Source organism: Macaca nemestrina, chromosome 14, assembly GCF_043159975.1.
Source record: "Macaca nemestrina isolate mMacNem1 chromosome 14, mMacNem.hap1, whole genome shotgun sequence".
NCBI classification, from domain to species: domain Eukaryota; kingdom Metazoa; phylum Chordata; class Mammalia; order Primates; family Cercopithecidae; genus Macaca; species Macaca nemestrina.
The window spans coordinates 61,829,104-61,852,548 of NC_092138.1; the positions used below are offsets into that span (position 1 = coordinate 61,829,104).

General features: G+C 39.9%; 1 long non-coding RNA gene across 1 annotated transcript in view; it reads left to right on the forward strand.

Moving 5' to 3' along the window:
• LOC105485634 (uncharacterized) overlaps positions 1-13,444 on the forward strand; it is a 376,161-nt gene extending 362,717 nt beyond the window's left edge. Inside the window, exon 7 of the long non-coding RNA XR_011612670.1 lies at positions 13,228-13,444. This is a non-coding gene — a long non-coding RNA (uncharacterized lncRNA). The remainder of the gene's footprint in view (positions 1-13,227) is intronic.
• The last annotated feature ends 10,001 nt before the right edge of the window (positions 13,445-23,445 follow it).

The following is a 23,445-nucleotide window of genomic DNA, read 5'->3' on the forward strand; positions in this document are numbered from 1 at the left end:
TTTTTACTTCCCAGCTGACTGACAAAGGTGGAACAGACCCTCCACTTGTGCTTTATCACTCTCGGCTGTCCATCTTTTCATGCATTATATATTCTCTGTTGGAAATGACAATGTCTCTGCTGGAAAAGAAAAAAGGAGTTCAGCCTGTCAGCAGTGTAGTGGGAAGCAAAAGCATTTCACAAGTTTCGATGTTATCTTAGCAACTGCTTTTCTAAATATTTTGCAATAGTACAATACGAAAGATCTTTTTCCACAATAATAGAAGAAAGGCCTTTTTCTAAAATGTTATAACCCAAAAACATCAAAGAATTAATGTCAGGCTGAAATGGGAAGAATATACCCTGCCTTAAAATTAATCTTTAGGAGTAAAATAAACAAGTAGATTTCTTTTTTTTTTTTTTTTTTTTTGAGACGGAGTCTTGCTCTGTCGCCCAGGCTGGAGTGCAGTGGCGTGACCTGGGCTCACTGCAAGCTCTGCTTCCAGGATTCACACCATTCTCCTGCCTCAGCCTCCCAAGTAGATGGGACTACAGGCGCCCGTTACCACGCCCGGCTAATTTTTTGTATTTTTAGTAGAGACGAGATTTCACCGTGTTAGCCAGGATGGTCTCAATCTCCTGACCTCATGATCTGCCCACCTCAGCCTCCCGAAGTGCTGGGATTACAGGCCTGAGCCACCGCACCCGGCCATAAACAAGTAGATTTCTAAGCAATTATGCCTATTACAGAAAATTTCAGCATGTGGAACTCTGGGGCCTCAGAGACCACCATGATCAAGACCCTCACTTTACAATTAAGGAACGAGGCATGATTGCTTTATTGTCCTCTATTTCAAAAACATTCTAAATCTCTAGATGGTCACCAGCATATGCCTTTTCAAAACTTTCCAACTATAGAACAGTAAGCTTTCAAGAAAGAGACAGTGGGTGGCTCTCATTCAATGGGACCAAAGTAAACAATCTATAAAACCTAATTAAGTTTTATTCCACTAAGGAACAAACCAACAACTGCTTCTGATCTAAGTTTTCCCAGTTTTCCTGAAATTGATGCAAGAAAAAGACATCAGATGCCTACTCTTCTGCCATTTCACAACTTGCACAACACACATGGCCCCATAATCAAGCAACAGATTAATGATGGCTCATGGTATAGCCCTGAATCTCCTAACTTCCATAGGCCAGAAAAGCTGACAGGCATGTTGGTTATGAGCGTCTAATGGGATCAACTGTTAGCAAGATAAACAACCTCTTTGTCAACGCTGCCATAAAGTAATCTTCCAACAGTAAATGTATGTTCATGCCTCTCCTTAAAATTCCTTCATAGTTCCCCAGGCCCTTGGTGCAAAGTTTAATTTTCTCTATTTCTCTATACAAAGCCCTTCATAACCTGTATCCTTTTTTAATAGCCTTATTGAGGTATAACTAATATACAAAAAATGGTGCATATTTAATATGTACAATTCGATGAATTTGGACGTAAGCATATATCCATGACACCATCACCACAATCATAACAAACATCCATCACTTCCAAAGGTTTCCTTGTGTCCCTATGGGTTTTCTGTTTGTTTTTTTGTTTTGTTGTGTTTGTTTTGTTTTGTGGTAAGAACACTTAACACTTAAGAGATTTACCCTCTTAACGAACTTTTAAGTACACATACTGTATTATTAACTATAGGCACTATGTTATACAGCAGATCTCTAGAACTTACTATGCTTGTATAACTGTAACTTTATATTCATTGAACCTGTCTCTTACTTATCTTTCTAAGATCCTTTTCTGCCATCACTACTATGACCACCACCATCACCACTCTTCATTCTACCCCTGGACCCCGCATCCCAGTCAAATATTTGAAATTCTCCAATCAGGCCTTGTTCGCACTTTCAAGGCTAGCTCATCTGGCTTTCTCTTCCTTGAATGTGCCTCTCATCTTCCACCATCCTAAGTCTACCTTGGTAAATGCTCATCTGCAGTCAGGGTGTGCACCCTTCCAGAAGGGTGCACAGCGATCCCCATCTCCTGGTATTCATACCCTTGTGTAATCCCTTCCCTTGTGTGTAGGCTAAGCTTAGTGACCTGCTTCTAATGAACAGACTATGGCAAAAGTGATGAGATGCCACTTTAGAGATTAGATCACAAAAGACCATGGCTCTGGTCTTGCTCATGATTACTCTCTGCCTCTTCTTCCTTGCTCACTGGGGTGAAGCAAGCTGCCATGTTTTGAGCTGCTCTAAGCAGAAGCCCAAGTAGCTAGAAACTGAGAGAAGCCCCAACTGCCAGCAAATAACTGAAGCCTTCAGTCCAAAAGCCTATGAGGAACCAAATCCTACCAACAACCATGAGTGAGTCTGGGAGCAAATCTTTCCCTGGTCAAGTAGTCAAGATAACTGCAGCCCAGCTGGCATGTTAATTGCAGCCTCCCAAAAAACTGAGCAAGAACCACCCGCCTACCCCATGCCCAGACTCAGAGAAGCTATAATAAATTTTGTTGATTGAAGCTACAAAGTCTGAGGAGTAATTTGTTTCCCAGCAATAGATAATTAACATGTTATCTCTTGACACTCAATTAACTAGTATCTGCCAGCCTAGAAAAAATTAACTCCTCTCTTCTTTATATCTAAGCATACCCGGTACTCCTGCTTCTGTCATAGAATTGTCATGCATGTGATTCTTTGCAGCTTTGTCTCTCCCATTCTACTTGAAGCTCTTTGAAGTTGGAACATGTCTTTTAATATTTTTGTTCCAAGATCCCAGCACAAAGCATGTTTGTGAATTGATGAATGGAAGTGAATTAAATTATAACTTATTCTCAAAATTGAAATTTTAATAAGATTTACAAGTCAAATTTGCTTTCTTACAAGTACAGGGAAATATGCTGGGAATTACCAGAATAGCATAAAACCCTCCCTCTTAGAGGTCTCTTTTTTATTCAAAGACAACCGTTTACTGACCCTATCGTTATCCAGTGTGATGAATGTTTAAGATGACTCTTCCTGGGTTGGGCAAAAACTCAGTTAAAATGGAAATCATTCAAGCTAAACATTCTCAGAAATAAAAATCACCCACGTGGCACAATAAGAATCACCTACTGGCCGGGCGCGGTGGCTCAAGCCTGTAATCCCAGCACTTTGGGAGGCCGAGACGGGCGGATCACGAGGTCAGGAGATCGAGACCATCCTGGCGAACACGGTGAAACCCCGTCTCTACTAAAAAAAAAAAAAAAAATACAAAAAACTAGCCGGGCGAGGTGGCGGGCGCCTGTAGTCCCAGCTACACAGGAGGCTGAGGCAGGAGAATGGCGTAAACCCAGGAGGCGGAGCTTGCAGTGAGCTGAGATCCGGCCACTGCGCTCCAGCCCCGGCGACAGAGCGAGACTCCGTCTCAAAAAAAAAAAAAAAAAAGAAAAAAAAAGAATCACCTACTGATCTGCTTTGCTTCTTTGTAACTGCTCAAAAAAGATGCCTTCTACAAGGAGTTGGATTGGAAGAATAGAAGGTTTGGTGAACCCTTCCCCAAGAACAAGGGCATAGGTTAGAAGTCTAACTGGGATTCTAGTCACTTTTTCCGAAGGAGATTATAAAAGATTTATCAGTGACTATGCTTATTATATATACTACCTCCTGTTTTTTCATGTCTTGATTAATATTACAATGCATAAAATCAAAAGCCCCTAGATTTGTCTTCTAGGAAATGGAGTGTGAGAGTTTATGGGCCACTCTATCGCATTGAGCAACAGAGGGATTGTTTGAGCTGTAGAGAGGCTGAAAATATTAGAGAAGATGGAAAAGAAAGCTAACTTTCTGAGACCACCTGCAAGAGAAGAAACTAAAAATAATCAGCTTCCTGCAACTAGGTATTTTGTCTCCCATTTGTTAACACCTCAATCCTGTGCTACAAAGGTAACAGTGTCTTCCCATGTATAGTTTCAGAATCCAAGGTTCAGGGGAGTTAAGTACTTTGTCCTAGATTGCAAAGATAGTAAATAATGGGATAGTGACTTAAATCCAGTCCTCAACAGCTTCAGTCTCATATTCTTTCCTCTTATACTGTGCATAAGGTGTCGTTCTCAACTTCAGTTCACATTTCCTTTCTTTTAAGGAGCGTTTATTGAGCAGCTTCCCTGTGCCAAGTTCTCTACTTGGAGAGAGGCACCATGGGACATGATGTGGGATGTCCCAGTGGAAGACCCAGCACCCAGGATGAAACCCAAGCCAGTAGCAGCCTTTATATTTAAGGAATTGTTTTCTCTTGATGGTTTTTCTGTACTTTCTAAATGTTTTCATCTATATCCTTGTTATAGGAGAAAAAATATTCTAACACAAACAAGATTGATTTTATCAAGTATAGGAAACACAAGCTAATGGAATGCTTGAGTTAATGATGCTTCCAACATTAAGGTCTATTTAGTGACATACTTTATGGTACAAACTGTGCCCAGAGTAATAATATACTCCCTTGTCTTACATTTCTCTACATGAGCACAACATTCGGTAGTGTGGGATTTTAAAATCTAAATAATACCAATATGAAAATTTGAAACTTCAGTTAAATATCTAGGAGCTCCCAAACATATAGCTGTTGAGTAGCCATATCCAAACCCGCCCCCCGGTCCCCCACCTGCCTTACACAAATACAATACTAGGCACTCAACAAATGGTAGTTGATTTAACCTACCAGGTGTTACAACTGGTGCCTTTCACACACTATCCTAATTAATTGCTTCACCAGCCATGCAAAATATGTTAGTACAGCCTCCCCTTGGCTTATGCAGGGTATTGGTTCCAGGACTGCCCACTTATACTCAAATCCATGCATACTCAAGTCCCATAGTTGCCCTGCAGATCCCACACATAGGAAAAGTCAGCCTTCAGTTTATTTGGTCAATCCACATTTGGCTGAAAAAAAAATCCCCATGTAAGTGGACCCATGCAGTTCAAATCCATGTAGTTCAAGAGTCAACTGTATTTCCAATATATAATTATCTAATATATATTTGGCACTTACTATGTGCCAAAGGGTAACTAGGGGAAGCATTTAATATCTGTTTCTCATGTATGTATTTATTCATTCAGCAACTATATTTGAGAGTCTCCTATGATCCAGGGATCAGGTTAACCCCTGAGGATATAACAGCAAACAAACCAAATAGGCAGGGCACTGTCCTCATGGAGCACACTTTCCAGGCAAGTGGACTCATCAATAAATAAGAAAACAAAAATAGCAAGACAATTACAGACCACATAAGTGCAAGGAAAGAAAATAATTAAATGAAGAGATAAAAAATGCCTGGTGATTAGGAAAGTCACTCTGGGGAGGTCTGAAGAACTGAATTAAACAGTCATGGAAAGACCTAGAGGAAGAGGTCCCTGACAGGCCTGGGAAAAAGCCCTGAGGTGGGAAAAAGCCTGGTTTGCTAGATGAGCAGAAAAAATGCCAGGGGTACAATTGTTCAAGGTAAATCTAGAAAGATAGGGGACAGTTGGGTGGTTCAGGGCCTTATGGTTTATGGTGAGGAATTTTTATTCTGTTTTAAAACCACATGGAAGCGCTGAATGCTTTAAGCTGGAGTATGGAATGATTAGATGTGTCCTCTTTAAAGATGATTCCAGTTGTTGAGAGGCGAATGAACCTTAGATAAGCAAGAGTGGAAGTGGGGAAACTAGTGGGAAAGTCATTACTGTCATCCAGATAGGAGATGGTAGAGGATTGGGGAAAAGGAGGTGGCCATGGCCATGGAGAAAAGAGGATACCTCTGAGATGTGTTGCAGTGGTAGAAACAGCAAAGCTCACTGGAGAACTTAATGTGGGACGTGACCTTATAAGGCTGGCACAATTATTGCCTGTTTACACTCCCTTTACACACAGATAAAGACATTGAAGCTGAAGCCTGGGCCCTCGGCCACCACACTCCTTCCTTCACATGCATCCCTACTCCTTACCCATAATTTCTTCAGGTAAACTCAGGTTTGTCTCACCTTCTATTCCTGCTCTTGACCATTTTGTTTTCAACCAGGCTGTCATGTACAGACATGGATATTGTGTCCTGCCCAGCTAGAGGAGGCAGGGGACATAGGCTACTGTGTAGGTTTTAAAGACAGGTTTACAAGTTCTTTAATATTCCTGCCTTCAAAGTGCTTAATACTCTTCCTCTCGAGTGTGGGCTGGATTTGGTGATGCACTTCTGGTGAATAGAATACCCTGAAGTGATGGCATGTAGAATGTCACTTCTGAGACTAGGTTATAAAAAGACTGTGGCTTCAGGACCCAGTGATTTCCTCCCTCTCTCTCTCTCTCTCTCTCTCTCTCTCTCTCTCTCTCCCCCCCGCCTTCCCTCTCCAATAACTCAATAGAAAGCCAGATGCCATGTAACAAGGACTCTTGGGCAGCCCACAGGCAAGCCCACGTGGCATGGAACCAAGGCCCGTCAACAACCACATCACAGAGCTTGAGAGCAGATCTGAGGCCTGACAAAAAGCCACCATAAATGAGCTTGAAAGAAGATTTTTCCCCAGTTAAGCCCAAAGATGACTCCAGCACCAACCAACAGCTTGAATACAACTACATGAGAGACCTAGATATCTGACCTATGGAAACTATGAGATAATAAATATTTTTAACACCCCAAAGAAATCAATTGGGGTGATTTGTCACACAGCAATGAGTAACTAGTACAAGCATCATGTGAATGGTTCCTGGAGCTATGCAGTATGGTGGTCCTCTTTCCCCCTGCCCCTCATTGCTGCTCCATTACTGTGTCCCCTGCCTTAGAGCTATCCCTCCACTCCAGAGACTAGTCTTGGACTTTTTACTCCAGTTCAACCTTAATCACGTTCCAGGATAGGATCCCCAGTCTCTGTCCACTGACTTTATATCCCTTATCCATGGGCAGGAATGCTTCACCTCCTTCCATCTGAGGCTCAAGAGATGATTCTGGCTAGGCCTGCATTATTTTTATATATTTGCCTGAATTAAACAAACACAGATAACAATTTTCAATTTGAATATTTCTGTTTATTCCTAGTAAAAGATACTGTCAAACCGTTTTCAGAGGAATAACTGTATCAGAATGTCTCGGGAGCTTTACACACACACAAATTTCTGTACCCTAACATTAGAGAGGCTAACTCAGTAAGTTTCAGTTAAGTCCAGAAATCTGCATTTTTTAAGAGCTCCCATGTAATTTTGAGACCGAGCCAACTTTTGTAAACTCTAACTTAGTATTTGTTTCCATCTTGCTATAAAAACAAGGCATGTAACTGGAACCAGAGGCTAGGCTTCCCGTGTCTTCTTCAATGAATCTCTCACACACATACATAATAAAGTCCGTATTTTACCTCCATACATTTTATTGACAGCAGTAACTTAATTACATTTGAGGAATGTCTGCAGAGATGTAGCAATAAGGATATATTAAACTTACATGAGACCTTTGTACTTTTAGGAAACTGGGATTCAACTTGATGCAAGTTAGTACTTGGAACATATAAATTTATTTTCTGTAATCTCACTTTTGCAGCAATGACTTTCATTGGCATCTTAGCTCACTCTGTGGAGAATGTGAAGAGCATCTCAATAAATTAATAAATGACAGCTTTAGGTTTATCAGTGACTGAAGCTGCAAAACTATGAGCTAAAGAAAATATAGCAAAGCAAAAATAGAGCCATTTATTCTGTTAGAGTTAAATTCAGGGAAGCAGGGCAGTCAGCAAAAATGCCAAACTCAGTCAAAGACGCTACTGGAGAGGGTTTCTGGTAGGAAGAAAGGAAACTGCAGTTTTCTAATTAACACTGCAATGAATACTAAAAATGACCTTAAAATGGAGCTTAAAATGTATTTTAATGAGTTTTTGGCAGGGACTGCTGATGAGCCCTTTTTCATAAGTGAAGGGAAATGTCTTAAAATTAAGCAAGGCTTATGATCATCATACTGGAATCATATTTCAGGGAAATAAAGCCTTTTGCTGGAAGTTAAACAAAAGGCCCAGTAGGAATACTAATCAAGCTTGTGTCTTATTCTAATAATTCTAAAGGCAGATTCCTAAAGTATAAATGTTATAGCATCACACACACACACACACACGCACACCACTTCCTATTCCACATCTACCTAATTGTCTACTTCACCGTCCTTCCCTTTCTCTCCAATCGTTCTTCAGGTTCTTTGCCAAACCAGATTATATTAAAATATATACAAGTCTCTCCCATATTTTCTAAAGCCTTTACTTGCCCTAGACATCTAGTTTAACATAGTATCTGCTACTAGTTTTCCACTAAAGTACCTTCACCTCTGAAGACAGAGAAAAATATTGTAGCTCACAATCCAATGCCCAAAGCAAACCATGTCCCGGAACATACACCCCCATGGCAATTCCTCCCCTTTTCCTCTAGAGAGCAGCTCCTACCGACGTAGCCAGCCAACCACGTGATTACCAAGGGGCTCATCTTGCCCACTGCCCAGAAAAACCAATGCACTAACAGCAGGTTTTTGCACCAAAGAAAAAAAAAATTGTTTAATTAATGTAATGCAGGGCTAGCCAAGTGGAAAATAAAATTTATTACTCAAATCAGCCTCAAGAACTTAGAGGCTAGGGTTTTTAGGGATAACCTGGTGGGCAGGGGCTAGGGTGCTGCTGACTGGTTGGGTATGAAATCGTAGGAGTGTGGAAAACAGTCCTTGTGTGCTGATCAGCCTCTGGGTGGGAGCCATAGCACCAGTTGAGTCATGAGTCATGGGTCCGGGTGGAGTCAATCAGTTTCCAGAATACAAAAGTTTGAAATACACCTCAAAAGACCAATTTTACAGTCTACAATTGTGATATTACCTTCAGGAGCAATTGGAGAAGTCACAAATCTTGTGACCTCCGGCTTCGTAACTCCTGAGCAGTAAGGAATTATTCAAAAGCAACCTAAGGAACGAATGGCTGAATATTATTTAACCATGCCTACACTTTAGCAGAATCCGGGCCCCTCCCATAATCCTAATCTCCTGGCCTTTCATGCCTCTTACAAAGGCAGTTTCAGTCTCTGAACAAGGAGGGCAACAGTTTTAGGGAAGGACTATTCTCATCTTTGTTTCAAAGTTAAACTATAAACTAAATTCCTCCCATGATTAGCTTGGCCTATACCCAGGAAGGAGTGAGGACAGCCAGCCTGTGAAGCTAAATGAAGCAGGATGGAGTCAGCCATGCCAGATACTGTCATAATCTTTGCAAAGGTGGTTTCGGTCAAGTTCACAGAGCAAAGCGCTGGCCCAGCTCCCCGAGAGCCATCTCTGAGCTTGAGATTAGAAGCATCCAGTCATTTCTGCAGTGGTGCCTCCTTTGTCTGCATTGTAGAGAAGGGTTCTCACCTCTACTTTGTATTTCTTCAGTCCTCTTCCATCTGCCTTATGTGTTCCAAAAATTATTCAAATCTTCTGTTTTACTCTTCCCTCATTTTTAGTACTGACATAGAATGCTTCCTATCATGCTTACCCTGTTATTTTAGAAAGAAACTTTAAAAATAACAAAACAAACTTGTATGCTCAGAATTGGTGTGCTGATTAAATAAAGGGCTGACCCATTTCTCTAAACTATAATATAGACTTGGGGTTCCTCCAGGACCACTTAGTGGTTGATCTGGAAAATCTATATTGACACTTACAGTTGCTCAGGGAAAAAGAAAGACATATTGTATGTTTCAATTTGGTCAGAGTAAAACTGGCCTTTGATCATCTATAATAAGTTCTGTGTATTCTGGGGAAACTTTAAGATTAATAGCAAGAATGCAAGCAGGAGTTTTTATTTTACAGTAAATATGTTTTTATTTAACAGTTAAATAAGTTATATAAATTATTTCATATAGAAATAGGTGATTTGTCATCAAGAAACTTGAAGTGTTTCTAGACACTTCACCCATAGTTATAAACCCATGAGCCCTAGGAAAAAACACCTTCAGAATGACAGCATTGCCAAGAGATAAGAAAGAATGAAAAGATAATCTCTTATTTAGAATTATCTGAAGAGGTCTACCATCAGTTCAAGGTCTCAGTCTGCACTAAATTGAAGCAGAGGAGGAGTGAGAAGACAGACACCATACCCAAGCAATACCTAGCACCTTGCTACTCAGACTGTGGACCTTAGACCAGTAGCTTCCAGGCCACCTCAAAGCTTGTTAGAAATGCAGAATCACGGTCAGGCGCGGTGGCTCACACCTGTAATCCCAGCACTTTGGGAGGTCGAAGCAGTAGAATCACGAGGTCAGGAGTTCGAGACCAGCCTGGCCAACATAGTGAACCCCTGTCTCTAGTAAAAAGACAAAAAAAAAAATAGCCCACCATGGTGGCACGCGCCTATAATCACAGCTACTCGAGAGCCTGAGGCAGGAGAATTGCTTGAACTTGAGAGGCCAAGGTTGCAGTGAGTCGAGATGACACTGCTGCACTCCAGCCTGGGTGACAGAGTGAGACTCCATCTCAAAAAAAAAAAAAGAAAGAAAAACAATCACATGCCTCATCCTAGACATGCTGAGTCATAATCTACCTTTTTAACAAGATCTTCAGGTGATTTGTACACCCCTTAAAGTTTGAGAAGTTCTGCCCTGGAGAAATCATCCTTACAGGGCACCATAGAAAAGTGAAACTGATGGGTCATTAACTCGTCCAACTTTACACCCTCCTAGTTTCTCTTCCTCCCCACTTTCCTGGGCCATAGAGACTACCCTTGGAGACAGGCGCCTGGGGTTATTCCAAAGAACAAATTAAGTGCTGAGATGCCCAGATTTCATCAACAACCACACAAACCTGGCAAGGGGAGGTGTCTTGAAGCCTATTAAGTTAGTACCAGAGAAAAGGCTCAGACTTCTGAGAGTTCTTTGTTAGCCACTATTCTATGAGTTGCAGTAGTAGAAAATCCAACTCAAAATAAACTAGGCAAAAAGGGAATTTATTAGCTTATGTAGCTGAAAAGTCCAGGTACAGATCAGTTCCAAGCACAGCTTGGTCTGTGTATTTAAATGATATTATAGAAAACTACTCCAAAGTCTGTTTTTCTCTGTCTTGTTTTTCTTTCTCTGGAGGGCTTGTGCTTAAGCACAGCCTCCAGTTCCAGGTCCACTTCTTCTCAGCTCTACATCCACAGTAAAAAGAAGGTTTGGCCAGGCATGGTGGCTCACGCCTGTAATCCCAGCACTTTGGGAGGCCGAGGCAGGCGGATCACCTGAGGTCAGGAGTTCAAGATCAGCTTGGCCAACATGGCAAAACCCAGTCTCTACTAAAAATACAAAAATTAGGTGGGCATAGTGGCACATGCCTGTAATCCCAGCTACTTGGGAGGCTGAGGCAGGAGAATCGCTTGAACCTGGGAGGTGGAGGTTGCCCTGAGCCGAGATCACGCCATTGCACTCCAGTCTGGGCAACAAGAGTGAAACACTGTCTCAAAAAAAAAAAAATAAAGAAAAAGAAGGCTTCTGTCTCAGAAGTGTCATAAAATTCTGGAACTAAGTTTTATTGACTGTTTGGTCCAGTTTGGGTCACTTGCTCATCTCTGAATCGATCAGGGTGGACAGGTGGATTTGACTCCCTGATTAGCCAGACCTGAAATTCAAGCCTGCTCTTGAAGCCGAGAATGAGATCAACCCCATGTGAAATGCATGAATGGAGAGTGTGGGAGGGAAATAGAGGAGGGAAATAGAGGATAGCAGAGGAAGAAGTGATTGATGCTGAGTGGAGAAAAACAGTAGCTATTCACTAGGGCATCTTTCCGCTGAAATCCACAGCTGCTCTCTCCCTACACAGAGGTGTCCTCTCCAGAAGCAAATGCATGGCCATTTGTTAGAGCAGTCACCATAGAGCTGCAGGGCAAGGAATTGTATCCTTGTATTTTTGTTGTCATTTTGGGGGTGTCCATTATTCCATTATACCATTTACAATACAATAAATTTAAATAATATTTAAAATATGGCAGTTCAGTGCACTGCTTTCTTAGTTTTTCAGAGTGACAAGGTTCAACCCAACGACCTGACTTAACGAAAGTGAAAAATGTTAGCCAGTGAAAATATAGAAGGAAAAACATCATTGTGATGGTGACAGAGTTCTGGCCACAGCTGAGGCATGTGCCAGTTTTTTTGTAACTATCAAAGAGTGCTACTTCCTGTAAACAAACATCGAAGGTTTTAGCCCCGGTCAAAGTTCCCAAAGATCTCTCAATGCCTCTGATAAGTGTGACTTTTACTCAAGGAAACACTGATCTCTATGTCTCAAAAATCTGGATACAGAGCTGTGGGTCGCATTTGGAGATGCTCAATTTTGTTCTCCACTACTCAACTCTCAAGTGAACTATTCTGTACAAATCTACTTTAATTATGTATTAATTTCAATATTATTACATGCAGTACACAACTGCTACTCATTAAAAATTAATCTAGAGTCTATTGGTTTTATTTCATATTCATTATAAGGCAACATCCACTTTTCTAAAAAAGCCCTCCAGATAAATGTGTTGCTCTACATAGCCAAGTAGTGACTTGCCAGAAATAGAAATACCTTAATAAGAATTCCACCTGCATTTTCCTTTCCCTCCTGTCTTTAGCGGCTTCATTCACAATCATCAATAATGAACTGGAGGAAAGCAGAACTGACAGGGACTGGTTAAGCACAACATTTGAGGATCTCTCTGTTCTAAGTTTTTGTTGAAGTTGGAACACCAGAGTCCTATTCTCATTTTGCCATTAAAAGGAATTATTTTATGTTTTTGCCTTTAACAGCCCTGCTCTGGAGATTCCACAGCAGGAAAGCTTTTGTTTAGACATTGACAAGAAGTCCCAGTGCTTTATGTCTCCACATCTATTACAGTACTTTTCCATGAAGATAAGTGCAGAAAAAAAATATAACAATGCTTAAATAGAGTCACACACTGCATAATAACGTTTTGATTAATGCCAGACCACATATACGATGGTAGTCCCGTAAGACTATGATGGAGCTAAAAAATTCCAATTGCCTAGTGATGTCTTAGCCACGTTGTTATGTCCTACATTGTACAATGCATTATCCGCATGTTTACAGTGATGCTGGTGTAAGCAAACCTACTGTGCTGCCAGTCTTATAAAAATATAGCACATACAATTTTGAACAGTACATAATATTTGGTAATGATCATAAGCAACTACGTAGCTGGTTTATGTATTCACTATACCATACTTTTGATCATTATTTTAGAGTGTTTTCTACTTATTTTTTCTTTAAAGTGCCTGTAAAACAGCCTCAGGCGGTTCTTCAGGAGCTATTTCAGGAGAAGACATTGTTACCATAGGAGGTGACAGCTCCATGAGTGTTATTGCACCTGAAGACCTTCCTGTGGGACAGGATACGGAGGTGGAAGAAGGTGGTGATGATCCTGACCCTGTGTAGACCTAAGCTAATGGGTATGTTTTTGTCTCAGCTTTTAACAACAACAACAAAAAAGTTTAAAAAGTAAACAATAAAGAAAAAGTTTATAAATAAAAACTGCTTATAGAATAAGGATATAAATTTTTAAATATTTTGATACAGCTGTACAACGTGTTTGTGTTTTAAGCTAAGCATCGTTACAAAAGAGTCAAAAGTTTATTGATTAAGAAGTTAAGGCCGGGCGCGGTGGCTTAAGCCTGTAATCCCAGCACTTTGGGAGGCCGAGGCGGGCGGATCACGAGGTCAGGAGATCAAGACCATCGTGGCTAACACGGTGAAACCCCGTCTCTACTAAAAAAAATACAAAAACACTAGCCGGGTGAGGTGGCGGGCGCCTGTAGTCCCAGCTACTTGGGAGGCTGAGGCAGGAGAATGGCGTGAACCCGGGAGGCGGAGCTTGCAGTGAGCTGAGATCCGGCCACTGCACTCCAGCCTGGGTGACAGAGCAAGACTCCATCTCAAAAAAAAAAAAAAAAAAAAAAGAAGAAGAAGTTAAGTAGGACGGGCGCAGTGACTCACACCTGTAATCCCAGCACTTTGGGAGGCCGAGGCAGGCAGATCATGAGGTCAGGAGATCGAGACCATCCTGGCCAACACGGTGAAACCCTGTCTCTACTAAAAATACAAAAATTAGCCGGGCATGGTGGCGGGCGCCTGTAGTCCCAGCTACTCGGAGGCTGAGGCAGGAGAATGGCGTGAACCCGGGAATCAGAGGTTGCAGTGAGCCAAGATCACCACTTCACTCTAGCTTGGCGACAGAACGAGACTCCATCTCAAAAAAAGAAAGAAAAAAAAGAAGAAGTTAAGTAAGCTAAGGTTAATTTATTACCCAAGAAAAAATCCTTTCATAAATTAGAGTAGCCTAAGTGTACAGTGTTTATGAAGTCTACAGTACTGTACAGATGTCCTAGGCCCTCGCATTCACTCACCACTCACTCACTGACTCTCCAAGAGTAATTCCCAGTCTTGCATGGTAAGTGCCCTATACAGGTATACCATTTTTTTAATTTTTTATACTGTATTTTTACTGTACTTTTTCTGTTTCAACATGTTTAGATATATAAACACTTGCCATTCGTGTTACAATTTTACAAGTGCCTACAGTATTTAATACAGTAACATGCTGTACACGTTTGTAGCCTAGGAACAATAGGCTATGCCATGCAGCCCAGGCGTATAGTAGGCTATGCCATGTAGGTTTATGTAAATACCCTATGATGTTCACACAACAAAATCATCTAACGAGGCATTTCGCAGAATGCATGCCTGTTGTTAAGCAACATATGACTGTAGTGTGTGGGAAGAATCACGTGGGATTGCAAGAACTAAATAAATAAAGTCTCGAGCTGTTTTCTTCTAAATGTGAAAATAATAGTTAACATTTGTGGAGACCTTACTATGTGCCAGGTACTGAGCACACACCTTATTTAATCCCAAGGAGAGTTATCGCAGTTACTTCTCACTCACTGTATTTGATGTATTTTTCATACCTTAGGAGAATTTATGTTCACAACAAATAAAAAATGCTTTAATTTAATAAAGAAGAAAGAAAACCTTAATCCTGAATTTACAATGCCAAACAATTTACAGAGAAACCAAACTTTTGAAGTCCAATCGTGGTCTCTTCTAACAGTATCAAATCAACATCTCAAAGCCAAGTTGAATCATGCATACTGGATTGGGCATTATTTTCTTAGTATAAGAGGTGCTGCTGTGCTTTAAGATAATACTTCAAAATGTTGGCTTCAAACTAAAACTGACTCAAAAGGAAGCTTTAAAAGAGAGTATTTTGTGGCTCCTTCTCAGTTCATTATGCCTAGCCAGGTTCCCACTTTACCTTTTCCTTGACTTTCTCTTTGATTCTGTTTAACAAACAGGTAAAAGAAGTTTAAAGTGTGTCAGGCCAATGTGTTGGTTGTATGGGTTGACAGAAACTAACTTCATCAGCTTAGGTAAAAATAAAACAAATGGTGGCAAGAAGGACATACAGTACAGGAGTATGATCAGAACCGAGGGCAGAGAAGTACCCAGGCTTCAGGAAGCAAGAGGACTAGGAATGGAGGTTTCCCAAGATCCCCTTCTCCTTTCTCATCTGTGGCATTCTCTGCTCTTCACAGACCAACTTTCTCCACTTCTTAACCACATGGCAGAAAATGTCCAACCAAAGCTCCCAAGTCTAAATATTGAACGCTGGCCAAATAGGAAACTCTGCTTTCTCTCTCTATCTCGGGCCCAGCTTCAATGCTCAGGAGAAATAATACAAAGGGCCCACCTCAGGTCAGATGTCCACTTCTGCACTCATAAGCTGTGCTAGGAGGTGGAGTCACATTGGACAAAAGGACTGTAGAATCCATCAATACAGTTTGGAAGACAGTTGCCAAGTAAAAGGAAGTGATTGAACTGGGCAGATGCCCTAAAGGATGTAGTATTAGTCAAAGTTCTCCAGAAAAAATGAATCAATGAGAGAGAGAGAGAGAGATTGTAAGGAATTGGCTCATATAATAATGGAGACTGATAAGTCATAAGATTTGGTGTCAGCAAGCTGGACACCCAGGAAAGCCAGTGGAATACTTCCAGTATGAGTTCAAATAAGCCTAAGAACCAGGAGCCCATGGATTAAGTTCCAGTCCAATAGCAGGAAAAGACTGATGTCCTAACTCAGCAGTCAGGCAGATAAAATTTCCTCTTATTCAGTCTTTTGTTCTACTCAGGTCTTCAACTGATTAGATGAGGCCCACCCACATTAGTAAGGCAATCAGCTTTCCTCGATCTGCTGATTTAAATTGTAATCTCCTCCATGACTTTAAAGAAACACCTAGAAATAAACTTTATAGACACACGTAGAATAAATCTTGTTCAAATGTCTGGGCACCCTTTGGCCTACCCGGGTTAGCACGTAAAATTAATCATCACAGGCATCCTCCACCACAAATAACAGTCTCTTTAGGAATCTGAATAAAAAGGCATAATTAAGATATTAATTTAATGATATCTGAATTTCTAATGACACTATAAATGAATTATGTCAATAACAAAAAAATTAACAAAAAGCCTATTGTTATGTACTTGGAAGGAAAGTGGAATGCCAAACAGATACCTTGACCTAAAAAGTATTTCTATAATCCAATTAATCACAGACTCCTCTCAAAAAAGGCACTGACACAAAGAACCCCATCCCATTTTTCTTACCAAAAATGATAAAGTTATGATGATGGAATTCTTCTGAATTTAATTACTTTCAAATCTATATGAAGTTTTCAGACTTTTCACATCATCATATTCTTTTTGCTTAAACATACAAGTATTACCTGATTCCTAAGCCAAACTAAAAGGAATTAACTTAAGACTTACCACGGTTGTGAATATGATGACTTTTGCATTATTAAGCTGAAGCAGAAGCTAATTAAAAAAAAAAGTTTTAATTTACTAATAAAAAGATAACTTATTAGCCTGTGGTTTGCATTATTACATAAGTTTGAAAAGTTAAACTCCCATGTTCTAAATTGTAGAATAAGGGTTACTGTCATCCATCTCTTTGCTACAGAAAGAAAGCATATTAAGAAGAGACAACATAAACAATGTTAGAATATTTACCCTTTTAAATTGTTTATAATAATTTATTCACTGAATACCTGAATACCTAGTATGTGCCAGAGCTGGCCCTAACTTTAAAGTATTTATTTCAAATGCAAAGTGTATGTATTTTATTCTTGAGCTATTTGGCTTTGTTATAGACTACTGCTATTAAAACTAACAAATAATATTGTTTTAAGAGTATATCAATCTTTTAAAAATTGAGCATTTATATGCTAGAAATTTTTCTGAGAAAATCAGAGTGTATCTTATCCATTTTTGTATGGAGGAAATCAGTGCACAGAAAGACGAAGTTACTTAATGGAGACACCACAAGTATTTGATTATGAAGACATGACAAGACACAGTCTCTTGACTCTGGATATACACCTCTGCTTTAATACCACACCACCATTGACTTAACAAATGATGCAAAAGTTATGTAACAATGACAAAATTCCTCCTTGACACTTGAGTGCAGAAAATGGCAATTTTTTATTTTTCTAGACAATATCAATATGACTGAACGCATCATATGAGAGCAGATAAGAAATCATATCTCAGTCAAAATTTGGGACCCCTATTCTGGGGTCAAACTTGTATTTATTTTTATTACTTGATTAAAAATTGTAAAGTGAGTAATGGATTTCAAAAAAGATATAAAAACAGGTTGGGAGGATGGTAGTCACCAATCACTAGTGATGACTCTCAGTGAACCACACACTTCCTGGCATTTGTGCACTTGTGTTATCCCCACACATTGACTCTGGCCAGCCCATGACTTGCTTTAACTACTAGAAAGTTACAGAAGTAACATCGTTCCAAGCTTTAAGAAAGCCTGGCAGTTTCCACATTTACACTTTTGGGAATCCCAAAGTACCATGTAAAAAGTCCAGCTAAGATGTTAGATTAACTGTGTGGAGAAACCTTGTGGAGAGAGAGAGGCTCTGTCCCCCAGAGTCCCACCTGAGCCCAACCTTCCAACTATTCCCCTCAATGCACTAGCATAAGAGCAAAGCTACCTTGAACACTCGAGCCTCAGTCATCAATCACCTACAACTTTATGAAAGATCTTAAGTAAGACCAGCGTAAGAACCTTCCAAGTAAACCAAGACAACCCATAGAATTATTATAAATCCACTAACTTTCTATTATTACATTAATAGAAACCCAAAGAGGGGATTCAAACAATCTTGCCCACCATAGAAATTGTTCCCCAGAGCGTATCAAAGAGTGCATATTACTGAAAGAAAACTACACGGCGAGACTCTGAAGAATACAAGTGGGTTCTGTGGTGCTGCCTCAGAACTCCATTCCAGGTTCATTTCTTATGCTTGTCCAGGTTACTTTTTGCATGACTCCAGAATGCACATTCACTTTTTAATCATCATAGATTTATATTTATGTTAGACAACAGTAAAGTATATTGAAGAAATAGGACCTCACTCTGATTTTCACAAAGTTCCTATTTGGATTAGAGGGAGGGATGTACAAATAATATGTTAATTAATGGAAAATTCTACTGGGGTTAATCAAATCATTGAAAAAGTATTCCTGGTCTCCATGGCCTTGCAGTTTGGCCTATCTTTCGTGTCTTCATGAGTATTTCAGAGAAAAGGTGAGGGACAGTGAATTAAGTATTATTAACTGTATACCATCATATAACAGAAATCCTAAATAAATGACCTTTAAAAAAGTCAACACAAAGTAAAAGCTTGTTTTAAATCAATGCTTCTTAAACTATAATGTGCGTGTAAATCACCTGAAGATATTGTTAAAAGTGCAAATAATTTCATTTCAATCCATCTGGGATGAGGCCTAAAATTCTGATGTTCTAAAAGAACAATATGACAAGCACAATAACTGGGGATGATACAAGAAAAGTGAAAACTACTATGGTTTGCTATCTTTGTCCTCTAGATTATCCACATTCAATCAAGGGAGAATCTCCTTGCTCCAGCATCTTACCTTAAGTTCATAGCAGGGGCACATAAGAGGGGGTTCTAACCCCAGCATGAAAGTCAGGGTAGACTTCCTTGAAACACTATTCTAAAGTAAGATGGGTAAATCAACAGAATTTGCTAAGTAAAGTGTGGGAGAAAGTATATTTTCAGAGTCTACAATATGTACAAAGTTTTGGAGCTGAAAGACACCATGCAATAGTCAGCAAAAGAAGGAAAAGGGAAGAAATCTCAACGACACCCCTCTGTGTTTCCCACCTACAATGAGAGCGTGAGATTGGATGAAATTGGATTCACCAGCTTCTTTCACTACCTCAACATGCTAGGGATTCTTCTTATAATTGGGATACATACATAGCCACCACTTTATGACGTGCAAGGCCCATTCATTTATTCATTCATTCAAGAAAGTTTCATTCACATCTGGTGTACAATATCTAAGTAAAAATGGGTGCTAAGAACAGAGATGATAATCACTATTTTATAGATGAGAACAGAGGAAAGGGTTATAAACTTGATCAGACATAGCCAAGTAGAGTAGGCAGGATGCAGAACCCGGGGCTTCTGGTTCCTAGCTCACTGCTCTTTCTACCTCATCTCAAATATTCCAAACATCAGTAGCCAAAAATATCATACGAGGCTATTTTTGTTTGTAGCACTTCAGCAAGATGTCCCCAAGGTACAACATAGAGTAGAGCAGTAAAGTGGCCAGACAAGAGGGTGGTAGAATGGCAGCAAAAGGAGTGGGTGTAGGTCAGTCTGAAAGTTTTTACCATACTATTTTCCTTTACATGGATCTACTATTTGTTTACTTTTTTCTTATTTCCTGAACTGCAATCCTCTCTACAGCAAACAACTAGTTATTTTTGTATATCCCTCATACTCAAGATCATTCATTCAAAAATTCTGAACTACTCCTAGGTTTTCTAGGAGAGACTTGACTTTATTCCTTCCCATGTCAATACATACTAAAATGTTTCAGAAATTCCAATACATCACAATTCAAACTATGTGTCTGAGACTGCCTCTCATTCTCAGAATATTTCCCCTAAATCCTTTGTTATATAAGATTTTTGTTAACTACCACATTGTACATATACCATATAAAGAGTTGTTTTGCATGCAATAGGCACTTAACAAATGCCTTTTGGTTAGATTTCTATATTGGTCAGCTTGGGCTACTATAACAAAATTTTGTAGACGGGGTGAGTTCAACAATAGGAATTTATTTTCTTGTAGTTCCAAAGGCTGGAAGTCTGAGACCAGAGTGCCATCATGGTTGCTGTCTGGTGAGGGCTGTCTTCTAAGCTTGCAGATGACCACCCTCTCAATGTGTTCTCACATGGCAGAAAGAAAACCAACAAGCTCTCTGGTGTATCTTCTTATAAGAAATCTTGCCTTCATGACCTCATCTAACCCTAATTAATTCTCAAAGGCCCCATCTCCAAATACAACTCATTTCGGCATCAATTCTAAAGATTAAAGTCTAATTTAAATATCATCTAAATTAGGTATGAATGAGACTTGAGATATGGTTTGTCCTAAGGCAAAATTCCTCTCCAACTTTGAACCTGTGAAACCAGACAAGTTATGATGCGGTTCCGAAACGCAGCGGTGGGACAGGCATAGGATAGACGTTCCCATTCAAAAAGGAAAAAATGGGAAAAAAAGAAAAGGGTGATGGGTCCCAAGCAAGTCTAAAACCTAGTAAGGCAAATTTCATTAAGATCTTTTTTTTTTTTTAATTATTATTATACTTTAAGTTCTAGGGTACATGTGCATAATGTGCAGGTTTGTTACATATGTATACTCATGCCATGTTGGTGTGCTGCATCCATCAACTCGTCAGCACCCATCACCTCGTCATTTACTTCAGGTATAACTCCCAATGCAATCCCTCCCCCCTCCCTCTCCCCCTCCCCATAATAGGCCCCGGTGTGTGATGTTCCCCTTCCCGAGTCCAAGTGATCTCATTGTTCAGTTCCCACCTATGAGTGAGAACGTGCGGTATTTGGTTTTCTGTTCTTGCGATAGTTTGCTGAGAATGATGGTTTCCAGCTGCATCCATGTCCCTACAAAGGACACAAACTCATCCTTTTTTATGGCTGCATAGTATTCCATGGTGTATATGTGCCACATTTTCTTAATCCAGTCTGTCACTGATGGACATTTGGGTTGATTCCAAGTCTTTGCTATTGTGAATAGTGCCACAATGAACATACATGTGCATGTGTCTTTATAGCAGCATGATTTATAATCTTTTGGGTATATACGCAGTAATGGGATGGCTGGGTCATATGGTACTTCTAGTTCTAGATCCTTGAGGAATCGCCATACTGTTTTCCATAATGGTTGAACTAGTTTACAATCTCACCAACAGTGTAAAAGTGTTCCTATTTCTCCACATCCTCTCCAGCACCTGTTGTTTCCTGACTTTTTAATGATTGCCATTCTAACTGGTGTGAGATGGTATCTCCTTGTGGTTTTGATTTGCATTTCTCTGATGGCCAGTGATGTCGAGCATTTTTTCATGTGTCTGTTGGCTGTATGAATGTCTTCTTTTGAGAAATGTCTGTTCATATCCTTTGCCCACTTTTTGATGGGGTTGTTTGTTTTTTCCTTGTAAATTTGTTTGAGTTCTTTGTAGGTTCTGGATATTAGCCCTTTGTCAGATGAGTAGATTGCAAAAATTTTCTCCCATTCTGTAGGTTGCCTGTTCACTCTGATGGTAGTTTCTTTTGCTGTGCAGAAGCTCTTTAGTTTAATTAGATCCCATTTGTCAATTTTGGCTTTTGTTGCCGTTGCTTTTGGTGTTTTAGACATGAAGTCCTTGCCCATGCCTATGTCCTGAATGGTATTACCTAGGTTTTCTTCTAGGGTTTTTATGGTATTAGGTCTAACATTTAAGTCTCTAATCCATCTTGAATTAATTTTCGTATAAGGAGTAAGGAAAGGATCCAGTTTCAGCTTTCTACTTATGGCTAGCCAATTTTCCCAGCACCATTTATTAAATAGGCAGTCCTTTCCCCATTTCTTGTTTTTGTCAGGTTTGTCAAAGATCAGATGGTTGTAGGTGTGTGGTATTATTTCTGAAGACTCTATTCTGTTCCATTGGTCTATATCTCTGTTTTGGTACCAGTACCATGCTGTTTTGGTTACTGTAGCCTTGTAGTATAGTTTGAAGTCAGGTAGTGTGATGCCTCCAGCTTTGTTCTTTTGAGTTAGGATTGTCTTGGCAATGTGGGCTCTTTTTTGGTTGAGTTTCTTCACAGAATTGGAAAAACTGCTTTAAAGGTCATTAAGATCTTAAGGCTCAAGAATAACCCTCCTAATGCTGAAATCTGGGTGAAGTCAAAATAATTTAAAATTTAAATAATAAAGAAAAAAATAACTCTCTTTGGTTTGATGCTCCACCCATGCCTTAAGTTCCCAACACCAGTCCTATCCACATGGCTGTGGTAGCTCTGATGATCCCTGAATCCCCTTTGGGGTTGTTCTTTCCTTTCCTTGAAAAATGGTGCAGTTTCACAACCAAATATCTCTACGATCTAGTCCTACAAAATCCAAGAAGTCCAACAGCCTTCCTCCAATCTGTCCTGCTTTCTCTTGCCTCCTTTAGCTCCAACTGGCAGTATCTTTGCTAGTATAAATCCCATCTCTATTCCTGATTTCTGCTGAGATGGCTGGTTATATCTATGAGTCACACCTGGCTCTCTTTATCAAATGGTTGTTCAGCCACACCCTCAGTGTTCGCTTCAGAAAAAGTTTATCATTTTTGCAATACAGATATCCTGATAATTTTGCATCTACATGTTCTGGTTGCTTTCTGCATAAAAATTCCTTCTTCAAATAATCTCTCTCACTTTTCATATTTTACTATAAGCAGTCTTGAGCAACCAAACTGTTCCTTCAATATTTTGCTTAGAAATGTCCTCAGCTAAATATCCAATTTTATCACCCACAAGCTCTACCTTCCACAAGACATCAGAACATAGTTCAGTCAAGTTCTTTGCCATTTTATAACAAGAATTATCTTCCTTCTAGTTTCCAATAACACATTTTTCATTTCCATCTGAGACCTCCCAGAACTGACCTTAACATTCATATTTCTAGCATGTACCCCAGAACACTTATGGCCTCTATGCATTATTCAGTTTCAAAGCTGCTTCCACATGTGTAGGTATCTGTTACAGCAGAACTCCACTTCTTGTTACCAAAATCTAGATTAGTCGGGGTCTCCAGAGACACAGAACTAATAAGATAGGTAGGTGAGTAGATGATAGATGGATGGATGGATGGATAGATAGATAGACAGACAGACAGACAGACAGACAGACAGACAGATAGATAGATAGATAGATAGATAGATATAATAAAGAGGTTTAGTATAGTAAATTGGACTGTGCAATTATGAAGGCCAAAAAGTCCCAAGATCTGCAGTCAGCAAGCTAGAGGCCCAGCAGAGCTGACGGTGTAAGTTCC